Source organism: Geospiza fortis, unplaced genomic scaffold, assembly GCF_000277835.1.
Source record: "Geospiza fortis unplaced genomic scaffold, GeoFor_1.0 scaffold174, whole genome shotgun sequence".
NCBI lineage: Eukaryota > Metazoa > Chordata > Aves > Passeriformes > Thraupidae > Geospiza > Geospiza fortis.
Window position 1 is genome coordinate 1,119,663 of NW_005054480.1, and position 585 is coordinate 1,120,247.

Sequence of the window (585 nt, forward strand, 5' to 3'; positions counted from 1 at the left end):
TCCTGAACCATGCTGCCTGTACTGTAGCTTTCCTGGTTCATGGTAGCCTCCTTGCAGAAATTCCATACTGCCAAGCCTGCACTGTGCATTGTGCCTAGACTATCAAAAAAACCTTCTTAGCATATAGTATGGTTAAGGCATGCTCTAGCTAATAACACAGACCACAGCATTCCATCTGCCTACTTTGCATTCCATGTCCAAATGACCCAGTACACAAATTTTGCCAGGGACAAAGAGTTAGCTCAACATCATCCTTGACTTATGTTGATAGTGAACACTTTGGTCCACAGTTACTTTATGAATGCAAATAAATTATACCACTAAACTCAAGTCTCCAGCTACTGTCCCCAGGCTTAGGAGAGTGTGAGAAGTGGACCCCTGTTTCACAGCAGAGGCCATCTGTAAGTGAGACATGCCTTCTATTATGCCTCGTCAAGGCAGAAAAAGGCAAAAAAAAAAAAAGTTGAAGGGTTAAACAAGGGTGCTGCTGCTTGATCAGTAGATTATTTGGCTTTGTGTTGCTAGAGTATTGTTCAAAGACAGTCAAAAGATGTGTGTGTCATAAACTACTTTGGGACACACACA